Genomic DNA, 12,723 nt, shown 5'->3' with positions numbered 1-12,723 from the left:
GACGAGGTCGATTGTTGAACGGGAGCGGTATCAGTAGGACTGGGAGGCAAGTTCGGTAGTAGAGCGGAAGCGGGAGCGGGAGATTGAGGGGGCGAAGAGGAAAAGTTTGCCAATTTTCTTGAGGGGGGCTTGTTAAGGTAGATTACCTCTTTCTCTGAAGAGACATCTTCTGAGGGGGGAACGCGTTTAAGCGACTTCCCAGCCCCCGTTGTAGCTAGTGAGGAGGAAACAGTAGTTTCAATCTCCATGTTAACATGACCTTCTGCCATTACGGCAGATATAAAATAATATAATTCTTATTTTTTTTGTATTTCTAAACCTAATATATATTATACCTAAATCGCACACCAATGCGAATGAAATGAAGCGGTGTCTCAATCGAACCGCGTGGCAATCGCTCGGCACAGATGCAACGGTATATCGCACCACAACACGATGATGGAATCGATGACGATGCTAAAGCACACACAGCGATGATACGGCACACGCACCGCGTCCGCCGTGGAGGACTTCTTCCTCACGCTGGTAGTGATTGCTGCTCTCCTCACTCGCGCAATAAAGAGAACCCCGTTAGGGCGAAATACCTTCACCAGCCACGAACTGATAACGGTATAATCTCCACTTTATAATAATCGCGAACAAATTTGCGACCGATGTCTTCGGACTGCGCGAGCTGAATGACGAAATATATGATAGTGGATATTTCACCATATCGAAGATATCACTTTGATGAAAGCTGCGTTATAAAATTATTTGTGTACGAATGCCGCAATCGATAGTCGATTCTAATTTGCGATGGGTATTTCCTCGGAGGACTCAATTCCTCCTTTGAGCATAAATAATCTCTTTCTGGCAAAACGAAGTGTTATGATAATCACATTATTCGATAGATAAAATGCAGAAGTTTTCTGTCAATCTCCTTTCAACCTCCAACATCTCTTTCTCCCGTTTGTCGTTTTTCAATTCCATTTCTCCTCTGCAGGTATCGATGATAATTCGACACTGACATTGACTATGGATTTGATAGTGAGGAACACGATATGATATGGTGTAGTGGATATTATATTACATATCAATATTTGTTTACGAATGCTGCAATCGATCTTCGTTATTGGGGAGTTGGAATTATTGAGAAGGGGGTCTTATGTTTACTGTGTAATTCCGACGAGGAATCCATTCCTTCTCAAGTGTTAATAATCCTGCCCCGGATCAACGATGATTCTAATCATCGGGGCTTGAGAAGTGTGTGCTATTGGCGCTGGGTATCCCGAAGAGGAATCGATTCCCCCTTTGAGCGTTAATAATTCTTTTCCGGCTAAATGAAGTGGTATGATAATCACTTTATTCGAAAGATGAAATGTCTAAGATTTATATGATTATTAATTGCTAAGTCAACGTAGGTCCTACGACCACCTTGCGGTTAAAACAAAGATATAACCCACTTCTAGTTTTTCGCAATACGAATGATATCATTTGAATTAAAAAAAGTAGAAGGGTCTGAGCCTAGGGGCACGGACGGAAGTTTAACGTAGGACTGTGACTGTTCAGAACACTTGGTGGGTGGGTTTGCCATACAAATGAAACACAAATTTCTGCATTACTCGAGAATTATTCAAGCAAATGAAACCAAATTAGGCATATTGAAATTTTAGGGTGCAATAAATGTTTCTATGATGGTTAGACTCTCCACCCCCCTCTCTAAGGGAGGGCTGCCATACAAATGAAACACAAATTTCTGCATTACTCGAGAATTAATGAAGCAAATGAAACCAAATTAGGCATATGGAGGCTTTAGGGTGCAATTAATGTTTCTATGATGCTTAGACTCTCCATCCCCCTCCCTAGGGTCTGCCATACAAAAGAAACACGAGTTTCTGAATTACTCGAGAATTAATCAAGCAAACGAAACCAAATTTGGCATGTGGAGGTTTTAGGATGCAATAAATGTTTCTATGGTGGATAGACACTCCTCTCGCTCTCTAAGGGTGGGCTTTCATACAAATGAAACACAAATTTCTACATCACTCGAATACTAATCAAGCAAATGGAGCCAAATTTGGCTTGTGAAGATTTTACAGGGCACGAAACGTTTCTATGGTGAATACACTCCACTCCCTCTCTAAGGGGGCTGTCATACAAACGAAACAAAAACTTCTGCATAACTCGAAAACTAATGAAGCACAATTTGGAATGTGAGGGTTTTTGGGTATGATAAATGTTTCTATAATGGTATGACCCCTACCTCCTCTGGAATGGAGAGGGGGTCCCATAAAAATATTACAAATATTTCAACCAAACATGACAATTGAAAATTTTCGGAAAACTCTGAAGGAAAAAGGGATAATTCGGAAAATTAAATTCCCTTATGTTTTACAGTTACATAGTGACAAGTGCTGTTAGTCCATCTGATGTTTGCGCTAGCGAAATTGATCTTTGTTGGAAACTGGAAATGGATTTTAATGTGATGAAACTCACTCCTATATCTTCTTCTATCTTTACCAAAAAAAAGGATCGCCGGATGTGTTGATAAGAAGATCTTGAACGAGAATTGTGTCTTAAAATAATCTGATATTATAATGATGAGTTTTGTTAGAAATACTGAGAATTTTATAGTAAAAGGTAAATTCTTCTTCTTCTTCAATGGCACTAACGTTCCTAGAGGAACTTCGCCGTCTCAACGTAGTATTACTTGCGTCATTTTTATTAGTACTCAGTTGGGATTTCTATGCCAAATAATACGCCTTGAATGCATTCTGAGTGGCAAGCTCTAGAATACGCGTGATCACAGTGCAAGTCGGAGGAAATTTCTTTGACGAAAAATTCCCCCGACCAGAACGGGAATCGAACCCGAACACCCGGCATGTTAGTTATGACGCTAACCACTCGGCCAAGGGAGCACAATAAATGGGGTAAATTCAATGGGGTCTAATAGAAGATCAATCAATGAACAGTTCTGCGATTGGACCCATGGACTTGCTAATAGTAAGAAAACGTGAATGTTTGAAAATATTGATAACAAAAAACAAATTTTGGGCGGGACGAAGTTTGCCGGGTCAGCTAGTAGTTGAATAATTTCTGTATTGGTGAAACATAGTTTTATGCTAAAATATATATTTTTCGTGTTTGTGCCTCATTTTTAATCTTTTATTGCATTATTCGCGATTTTCGCTATACGCGATGTTCTAGCCCGACTATTTCACGGATAATCGGGGTTCTACTGTAATATCAAACTATCTTCAGATAAAATGTTTGTATGAGATTGTTATACCACATGAAAAAAAAAACAAAGTTAATTTTCATCAATGATTTTTACAACTGACAACTGATCGAAATGGTATGATAAACACTTCATTCGAAAGATAAAATGTCTACGCGTTATATACTTGTTACTTTTGATTCAAAAACTTGTTTCAATAGTTTTGAAATTGCTTTCAAAACAGGCTATTGAAATCACCAATCGGTATATAAGCGAGCGCCGCTCGGAAATCCACTCAGTTATAATTGAACATCGATTGGAGCATGTTGTCGCTGTTGTGGTGAAACTCTTCATTTATCATGAAAGCGCGGATGAACGGTGTCACCAAGAGCCTGTTTGTGCACCTTAGGCCAGAAGGGAATCCATCAGGAGAAGAGTGATGCCACAAACGGTTTCCCGGGAAGAGATCGGAGCAGCCGCCACATACACACACATACACGCGCGGAACTCTTCGTTTGGATGCCATTCAGCATCGAGAAAATTCTGGAAAGATTCAATCGTTGCTGAAAAATAATCTGCCAGTTCTCCTGGGAACTGAAAAATACATTCATGCGAAAGAGTTCATTTTAATGTTTTCTATCCATGTAACACTGCAACCAAATATTTTTCAATTAAGGTGAAGGTGGAAGCTAGTCACAAATGGCTGCCACAATGGCGCTCATTTCTTTCATCTCCCTCCCTCACCTCTCGCCCGAAAATCAAAAATTTTGCGAAACAGTGTGAAGAAAATGATCGTTTTCGCACACTTCCCATCAAGTAATATCAACCAAACTCTAATCGATTACTCACAAGATATTAAATTTTCATCTGCTTTCGCACTGCAGACTCGTGTCAATGAAGCGCCACACAGTCTGATAAGTGAATTGATCTTAAGGTAAAGGTGGAAGCTAGCCATTGTAGTAGTATAGGTAAACCCTCGTGTAAAAATGGGGTAATAGTGTTTGTGAGAGAAGAGCAAAGCACACGTAAATAGATCAATTCACTTATCAGACTGTGTGACGCATCATTGACACGAGTCTTGAATACATTTGATGAAAAAATAACAATTCAATACTAAAGTAGAATGTATGAACGATATGTTCCGATGAACAATTGCAAACATAAATATATATATAGAAGGTGCATTTGCATATGAAGTAAAATTCTGATTATACGGGAGCGTAACATGAGCAAATTTATAACACATACGAATTGGGGCTCTTTTGGTATTGTTTTCACATATTCACTTTGGAGAGCCATGACCCCTCTCTTCGTTGGCCGTGGCATTTTGATTGAATGTAATACTTTTCCGTTTACTGCTTTTGAAAGCATAGGCAGCCGTGGCAGTGTTCCGAGCTCTGCAATACACTTTTCTTACCCAATGTTAAAGTTTCTAAAACTTACATTATAGACCCATTAAACGTAAAAATAATAATTGTATTGATATCAACACAATTTTATTCTATTGATTTTCATGACATGAAACGCTATGACTCAGAAATTACATTTTATTGAGTGGTTTCTATAGCAGTTTCGGTGATGTTGTCTGGCATCAGTGTCGAAAAAATAACGATGCTTTCACCAACACAAACAAAACCATTGCCGAAGATTGAAAGATGAAAATTTAACTTTCAGAGTACTAGCTCGAGTTTTCCGACGTTTTTCACTATACAGTGCGACAGCAGATGAAAATTTAATATCTTGTGAGTAATCGATTAGAGTTTGGTTGATATTATTTGATAGCGAAAATGATCATTTTCTTCACACTGTTTCGAAAAATAATTGATTTTTGGGCGAGGGGTGAGGGAGGGAGATGAAAGAAATGAGCGCCATTGTGGCAGCCATTTGTGACTAGCTTCCACCTTCACCTTAAGTGCTATTAACAGGTGGTTATCGAGTTAGCATTAACCACTGGTGGGCTTCGAGTATCGAATCAAGTGCACTGGTGGTGGACTCCGGGAAGAATCCGGAAAGATGTCATCGTTACTGCAAAACAATCTGCCAGTTCCCCTTGGAATTGAAAATTACATTCAAGCGGAAGAGTTTATTTTAATGTTTTCTATCCACATAGTACTGCTACGATCGAATACAATTGGTTTTGTGATTTTTCAATCAAGTGCAATTAATTAGCAGGAAAGCTTCTGAAGATTATTCTCCACCATCAGTAGCATATTTTCGTATCGAATACAGTTTGCGCGCGCAATGGAAAATGATTCGCATCGCGAAAATCATATAATTTTCAATCAATTATTGCCCAGTCGCCGAAAGTTTCGTCGACTAAAAGAGTTCATTCCCCTCTAGTTTGCCTTCCAAATTGCCATCGTAAACCACACCTTCTTTCGACTCAATCACGCACAAAAAGCATACTTAAGCGATATTCTGGTGGTGAAACGCATTCATTTTTCGTGAGGACATCGACAAGGCAACATCGTTACAGAACGAGCTGGATGGTGAGGGATCAAGGGATTCATTACCTGGCCTGACCTAACCTGAAACGCATTCAGTTTGTTTGGGACTGTGACGGAGCGCAAAAAAGCCGATGCATCAGAAAGAGAAGAGAAGACGACCGAGAGACTACCAGCATCGAAAATTGGTTCCGCTTGAGACATCGGAGCAACCACCACACACACACATACACGCACGCAACTCTTTACGTTTGCTGGTTATCGAGAAGAATCCGGAAAGAAGTGATCGTTGCTGCAGAATAATCCGCCAGTTCCCCTTGGAATTGAAAATAACATGCAAGCGAAAGAGTTTATTTTAATGTTTTCTAACCATATAACACTGCGACCAAATACATTTGGTTCTGTAATTTTTCAATCAAGTGCAATTAGCAGGAAAGCTTCTGAAGATTATTCTTCCCCATCAGTAGGATATTTTCATATCCAATATTGGATGCATAAAACCTTGTACCTCCAACGTAACGCTCCCGTTTTCGAAGTCTCCCAAATATTCATTTATTCATTCATTCAGAATGGATTCAGATTCAACTTCAAACAAATGATCACTAAATCAACGATAGTCCTACGTCACCATTGCGGTTATGCCATAGATATAACTCACTTCCTGTTTTTTCATTCAAAAAAATGGAATGTGCACGGGGGAGGTTTATAGTAAATATCCACGCTTATCCGTGGAGGTATGTGGAAAGCCTTCTAATCCAACTAACATGTCTCCTTATACTACACGGGATGTAAAGTCCCGGAATTTTTCAACAGATGGCGCCACTAAAAAATGAACAAGATTCATGTCGAGAGGTTCATCAATCACTAGCTTATGTGTGAAGTTTCATGACATTTCGTTCATTTGTTCACAGACTTCAGTTGGTTAAGTATCACTACCTAAGCATTCGTATAGGAAATGGAAAAAGAGGAATATCGTATTTAGATCAAACATTGTTTTTTGATGGGAAAACACCTGAACATTCGATGTAGTTGTTGACGAAATGTTATTCCTCTTCTGCTTCTTCGAAAACAATTATCGGTGGTTTAGTGAATTTAAAATGGGCCGTACAAGCACCACAGATGCACTTCGTTCTGGAAGGCCAAAGAGGCTACGAAACAAGAAATCGTAAAACAAATGCATCGACTCGTTGAAATTACGCGAGTTAGCTGAAGCCGTAGACATTTGAAAAGAACGAATGACATACATATACGACATTTTGGACATAAAAAAGGTACCCGCGTGGGTGCCGCGTTTGCTGACAGTCGACCAAAAACAGCGGCGCGTTGATTCAACAAGTCGGTTTGGCGTTGTTGAAGCGTAATCGAGTGGACTTTTTGACGTGGGACTACGTCTAACCGGAGTATATGGGGGATAAAATGAAAACCTAAACACAGAACATGCAGGAAAAATGAAAGATTCCGAATGCTTATAACTCGAACATTTCTTACTGGATCGGAAAGATGTTTGCATAAATTGACAGGGAATATTTCTACGCATCTATCGCAATTAATAAAATGTTATTTTTCATTAGATAAACAATTGAATAACTGTAAAATGTTAAGCGTTATCTAAACGCCCTAACTACCTCGTTTTGATTGGCCCGATTTACGGTTTCCCCAACACAGCCATCATAACTAAGCAGCCTTGAGGAAATCGGCAATGCAAACACTTGAAAGCATGGGGATTGTTTATCTCACCGAAACGTGTTCCCTAACACAGACTTAAAAACCAAGCAGTGTTGGAGAAATCGGCATAGCAAATACATGAAAGTCGGGGGTATTTTTGTTCCGACTGAAATGTGTTTCCCTAACACAGACTTCGAATCCATGGAGCGTGGGGAAATTGGCATTGCGAATTCATGCAAGTCGGAGGTATTTTTGTTCCGACTGAAATGTGTTTCCCCAACACAGACTTCAGAACCAAGGTGTCTGAGGAAATTGGCATTGCAAATTCATGCAGGTCTGGGGTATTTTTGTTTCGACTGAAATGTGTTTAACTAATACAGACTTCTAAACCAAGGTGCCTGGGAAAATCGGCATTGCAAATAAATTCAAACTGCGAGTACTTCCGAACTCGCTTGCCTTCGTACAGACCATAATATGTTTCCTTAACATGCTCTTCTAAATTTAGGAACCTGGGAAAATCTTGCAGACATTAGAGGCGAATGAATGAATGAACTTTCAAGTTTAAAGGCTCTATAATATAAAAAGTATAAGTTGAAGTTGTTGCTTCCTGCAAGCCGGGGGTACTTTCGTGCCCGCATGTTTTTTGCACTCCGAAAAGTGTTTTCCTAACACGGATTACAAAAACGGTTACGAACACAACGATTCGGTTCGGTTATTCAATATTGTATTGAAGGATATGCATTCATATCTTCTGCTCATTGAATTTCTGGCACTGAGTGCCAGATTCGCGGTTCGAGAAGCACGTACACTTGAGAGATACAAACTTCAGATGGAAATGTAAAATAAAATATTCGTTTGATAATTCTTCCGTTCACATATTTTGTCCTGAGCATCATACCAAAAGTAAAAGGACTGTCATTATTTGTCAATTTATTTGTAACGAGAAACATCATCTATCACAATGCATAAATTGACCTTACATGGTATTTAATCAATCTCTTTACCCACAAAGCAAATATATTGAACTCGATGAAATCCGGAAATTGTTTCATTCAATCAAAAATTTAATCAATACAAACAAATGATTGCTAAGCTAAGCTAGTCCCACGTCAACTTTGCGGTTATATCATAGTTATATCATATAACCCACCCATTTTTTTCGATGTTCAGTGACAATGGATGAAACGTGGATCCACTACCACAGGCAATAGGCAGTCTGCAGAGTGGCACTACGGCTTATTTCGAAGGCTTACATTGAAGGTTTACATTACATTCTTGCACTCGTACTCACAAGCAATTGAATGTGAATGTGTCAGTAAATGTAAACAACGCTCATTTTTGAATTAATTTTTATTAATTTGCTTCTGCTATCGATGGTTAGTTGATTGTTATGACCGATAAGAGTGAGAACAAAGAATTGATGAGAGACGGAATTAATTAATTGATCCAAAATTGACTTCCACAGCTGTTTATTCGGGTGGTAGAATAATGCACAATTCAGAATAAATTTATGCATATGTAAACGGGTTGCATATTCATCATAACTTAAAATTTTATGAAGGAATTTATGAATATGACCATAATATAAATTCACGCTAGTGTAATCGGTTGATGCGATTTCTGTAAAATACATTACATGAATATATCACTAGTCTAAACCCACCGTTAGACGTTTCGTACTACAAAAAGGGAATATAAATATTGGAATACCAAGTTTATTGCCCTCGAAGGAAACTATGTTGAGAAATAAATAAATATAATAAATAGCCGAAAGGTTGTATTCTAAAACTGGCGCTACAACCAAGAATCGGTTTCGAATAAATGCAAGACGAATGCCACGATTGGCTTCTATGGGATGGTTGCAAGTTGAGTTCTGGGCAAATACCATTTGTTGAATTTCTATTATTCTTTTATCAAGTAATTTATTTAAGAGTAATGCACCGAGTTTTTTTTCTAGAATTAAAATCATAATTAAAAATAATTAATTAAAACTGAATAGAAAAATCGAATTTGTTATTCCATGTTCAAAAACGGCACTCATAAAGAATAAATAGACAAATTAAGAAAAGGCACTTGAGTTTTAAAAGATAGATCCTCCGGACCGCGACTCTCCGACTGCGTTATATAAACCAGAATCAAATAATAAATCCAATTAAATTTATGTAGACTTAATAAGGAAGTGTAATTGTCCTAAAAATAATAAAACTGCATAAAACTCTTAAAACAATTAAGACATAACTCACTACATTATCACACTCGCCTCCCATCTCAATTAAATAGACAAGACGCCTTTTTTTACTATTTGATACTGTAACAAAGAATTGAGGAGACAAGCAATTTACCACCAAACCAATGAAAAACAATAACAGAAAGAATACAAAAACTTGTTGCCATTTGCGAAAAATCGCAAACACAGTCAGTATAAAACAATGCACCGAAAACAAAATTAATGTAAATTCTGTATATCCAATAATATTTGTCAGCATTGTTCATGCACGTTTGTTTATCTATTATGATGTGTATGTGTGAATGAAAGATAGTGTGTTGTGTTTGTGTGTATGAATGACTTTTAAGTATGTTCGATCACATTTTTTTTAAATTAAACGAGTGGTACCTTACCAAACTATTACAGCATTAAACATTTGATATTGCATTATTATTAGACATGATGAATAACATGTCGCACGATTATTCAAAGTTGTTTGGCTGAATTATCTTTATTGTCTAAACATTCTGAACTGCCGGAAATGCAAAGATGTTCTATTTTCGCATTTAGCACAATGAAGTTGGAATAGTTATCTAAATTTACACGTCACTAGTTCAAAAATGACAAACAACATCAATAGTAAATCAAATGAAAATTTATGCATATATTTTCAGTGAATTTGCTATCATCCAGCCGACGGCAGCCATCTTGATAACTCTATTTCAGCCACTTTTTTCACTCACCTGTGTTTCTTCAATAAACAAAATGTAACCGAATAATAATCACTCCGTTACGGATCTTGCCACGGGTGCCAAGAGTTCTTGCGAAATATATCACATTTGAAAACACTCGAAAGCAAAAGTCCACTTTGCTACGTGAAAATTAACAATCCGTCATGTACATTCACCCACTCAAGTGTACCCAACTTAATGCAGAACCATTCATTGAAAGTCTATTGAATGTGGAAAACTGTACTGCGTTGTTTTTCAATGGTATACACAATTTTATTGCGTATTTATATGACAAAATGGCCAATTTTTTCACTTGTGGAGTGAAGCCCGCACATAAGATACTTTCATGCACTGTCGCAAAACACTGTTTAACCAAATTAATCCCGCCACCCTAAAATCTCGCTTGATTAGCAAAGATGTCTCTGGCGAACAAACGTCGGAGAGAAATCATTCCGCCAACCCCGCTGACAGTTGATGTCATATGGCCCACATTCGGCGACGCAACTATTATTTAAACAACACTCTGCCAACAACTACCCTACAACTCTGGCAAATGCCGTTTTGGGAAGCTGAAAGTGCGATTCACATACAACATACACGTCACGTTCACGTCCCGTCACGTCACGATACGTCAATGATTCTACCATGCAATTCTCATGAAAACATTCACATACACCAGCAACGTAACGACCCGTCAGCATACGTTCAACGAAAACGACTGGCAGGGTTTGTAGAAAAGAATAATTGACGGAGACGGACGGCTCGTTTGGTTTTTGTCTGGGCTTTGTGTCTCGGCTTTTGTTTTGATCAAGGCGCGTAGAAGTATATCCTAAGGAGGGCCAACTTGCTAAAACCACTCTTCAGCCATCTTGGGAGGCTACTGTGTTTTGTTTGTAAACAAAACACAATACGCTAGTGCCCAAGCTAGCTCGTGATCAGTCTGTCTCTTTCACACTTGGAGGAAAAAATTCCCCTTCTGCTTTCTTCCGTACTGTTTTCATATACCGCTCCCCTAACCAACTTAGTGACGAAACGGCCTCACCTAGTACCATAGACCCGTCTTGGTTTTGATTTGGTTGTACAGTAATTTACATCTACATGGACATTAAGCTAATTGAACAGATCTGTGATGCAACACGTTTAATTAGACATTTTCACCTCTAGTTGGAAATTTTTGTAAACATTGAGTTCGGGGCTCAAATTATGGCTCCACATTGAAAGTCGCCACCAGTCGCAAATGTCCAATTACTGGTCAAAACCGACTCCAATGCGACACTGAGTGGTGCCTCAGCATATCGCTTTATAAGTAACTTACTGTACTTTTTATGCCAACATATCTCTTAGCTCCAAATTTCGGAGTGAAAGTCATTCGCGACTAGTTGAAAGAATTATTCTATTTATTATTATTGTTGCATAAGGGTCGGACTACTGGGTTTAAGCATTTAAATAATTGAATTCAATGAATTTTTAAAAATTTAGATCTGATTCTAGGCATGCTGATTTGAAAGAGGGCATTGCAATTTAGAATTATTGTAGGTGGCGACACCATGAATAAAATTAAATAAATCATTCGTTTGGCATTTGACGTGACGGTGCTGGTAGAAGCATTGACTGCATGTGTGAATTGGTGGAGACGTTGACGGAAAGTAGACGTTCTTCTCCGTAACGTGCTATGTGAATCGCACAGAACTCATAATGTTGCGTTTTGCGTCACGTCGCGTTAAGTGCGCTACACATACAACGTCCCGTCACCGTGAAGTCAACGTAAAGGAATGAAATATCAAATATTCTCCCATGGAATTCGTATGGTAGCATTCACATACACAATTACCGGCAAATTTGACGTCGGCAAAATAAGTTCAAGAAAATAGTTGACGGGACGGTGACGATGACGCTGTATGTGTAGCGCACTTTACAGGTTTATTTGAAGATGTATTTTTCTACGAAGGCGCGTAAAGACACGTGTATAGTGTACGTGAGAGCCCCCGCAGACAGCAAACTGATTTGTCGACCGATAGTTTGGTCGGCTTCCTTAATCAGTACGGAGAGGTATGCATGTGCGCACATTACGCCGATTCAGTTTGGTCGGTTTTTGCACCAGAAGGCCGACCCGACCAAACTGTTGGATGACAGAAAGTCTGTAGTATGCGGGGGCTCTGAATGCGACCATACGATTTCCATGCAAAAATATTGGATATTTCATTCCTACACATTGACTTTACGGTGACGGGACGTCGTATGTGTAGCGCATTTACATCATTTGCGTTGCGTTGCGTCACGTCAACAATTTGTTAAGAACAACTGATTACTATGGTTTTAGAGTATATGTGGAACCACCTTGATGTATACACCTTGTTCTAGTTGTCACTGATATCTGTCATATAATGGGCACCTTACACGATCAAACTGATTGACAATAAGTGTCTTCAATATCGTGACAGCTAGGCTTTCGACATCCGATCTAACCTCAATCAATATTTT

The 12,723-nt window shown here is 38.7% G+C and overlaps 1 protein-coding gene across 5 annotated transcripts in view; it reads right to left on the bottom strand.

Moving 5' to 3' along the window:
- The window catches only part of LOC129778585 (histone acetyltransferase KAT6A), a 49,804-nt gene extending 39,163 nt beyond the window's left edge, over nucleotides 1–10,641 (bottom strand). For 4 of the 5 annotated variants that reach the window (XM_055785561.1, XM_055785562.1, XM_055785563.1 and 1 more), the window contains exon 1: nucleotides 10,255–10,641. The gene's annotated coding sequence lies outside the window, so the exon portion shown is untranslated. The remainder of the gene's footprint in view (nucleotides 1–10,254) is intronic. The other variant, XM_055785565.1, reaches the window with a different exon arrangement.
- Between the last annotated feature and the right edge of the window lie 2,082 nt (nucleotides 10,642–12,723).

Source organism: Toxorhynchites rutilus, chromosome 3 (genome assembly GCF_029784135.1).
Source record: "Toxorhynchites rutilus septentrionalis strain SRP chromosome 3, ASM2978413v1, whole genome shotgun sequence".
NCBI lineage: Eukaryota > Metazoa > Arthropoda > Insecta > Diptera > Culicidae > Toxorhynchites > Toxorhynchites rutilus.
Note: the sequence above shows the minus strand (reverse complement) of the source record. Positions and strands in the feature narration are given on the sequence as shown.